Raw genomic sequence first — 1,091 nt, 5'->3', positions numbered from 1 at the left:
TTCCCCTTGGTCATGATAATAAAAGACAGGTTACCAAGGAAAGGCAGAAGCGGTAGCAGAAGCTACTTAGCAACTGCAGAAGCCCGGAGAAACCTGTCAGCTTGTATTAACACTGTCTTTGAGTCGTTACTACATCTTCCAGGTCTCCCATCCTTTGGACCCACGAAACTGTCAAGGCTGGACCCTGGCACCTCCCATGACTCCTCCACCTTCCCAAATGTATCATCAGACACCATCTAGCCATCAACCAGGGAGAATGATTGACTCCAGATCCCACATGATTCCCTTGGGGAGACCAGGTACTCTGGGAGTGACCATAGCTTTTAGAGAGAGCCTGATGCCTCACAGTAGCCTGCCAGGCTCAGCTTCCAGTGGAGTCCCAGTAATGGCCCACAGCAGTGCCCCAACAATGCCTTATTCTGTCTCCTCAGCAGTACCTGGTACCATGGGCTCTTTAAATTGTGGAATATTATTGGTCCCAGGCATGCCTTCCACTGTGACCCATGCCATGTCCCCCTTTATGGATCATATGTTGCACTTAAATCCCTACAGTCCTGGGATACCCCAACTTGGGCTCCAGCCATTATTAACTTTAGATTCCCAGGACTCACTTGTGGCCCAGTCAAATTGCCTAGAAGAACCTTGCATTCAATGAAAAGACCATACCTGCTCCACGGGGGACAGAGAACCCCAGTGTCCCATGAGGGGCACTCAGGAGGCCACCCCTATTTTCAAGGCCTTACCTCTGTTCATACAACAACTATGGAAAAGCTTATATCAAGCACTTTCACCTCGTGGGTCACTAATGCAAACACACATGTGAGAAGCCCTGTGTATGTGACTGGGAGTGCTGTACATGGTCTTTCTTCCGCTCTGATGAGCTTGGACAACATGGATGGATTCACATCAGAGATCGACCACATAAATGCAAGGACTGTGGCCAGCAGTTCATGAGATCTGACCATCTCAAGCAACACCAAAAAACTCATCAAACTCATCAGTACGTGCCAGATTTCCCAACACCTCAGGCCAACAGTGGACTGACAGATGAACAGATAGATGGTCCTCTTGCTCCTGGTCAGGGGCTTTAG

General features: G+C 49.2%; 1 pseudogene; it reads left to right on the top strand.

Annotated features, from left to right (window-relative positions):
* The first annotated feature begins 256 nt into the window (after positions 1–256).
* LOC118596354 lies at positions 257–1,091 on the top strand (annotated as a pseudogene).

Source organism: Onychomys torridus, chromosome 1, assembly GCF_903995425.1.
Source record: "Onychomys torridus chromosome 1, mOncTor1.1, whole genome shotgun sequence".
NCBI classification, from domain to species: Eukaryota; Metazoa; Chordata; class Mammalia; order Rodentia; family Cricetidae; genus Onychomys; species Onychomys torridus.
This window is presented reverse-complemented; position numbering and strand designations above follow the sequence as displayed.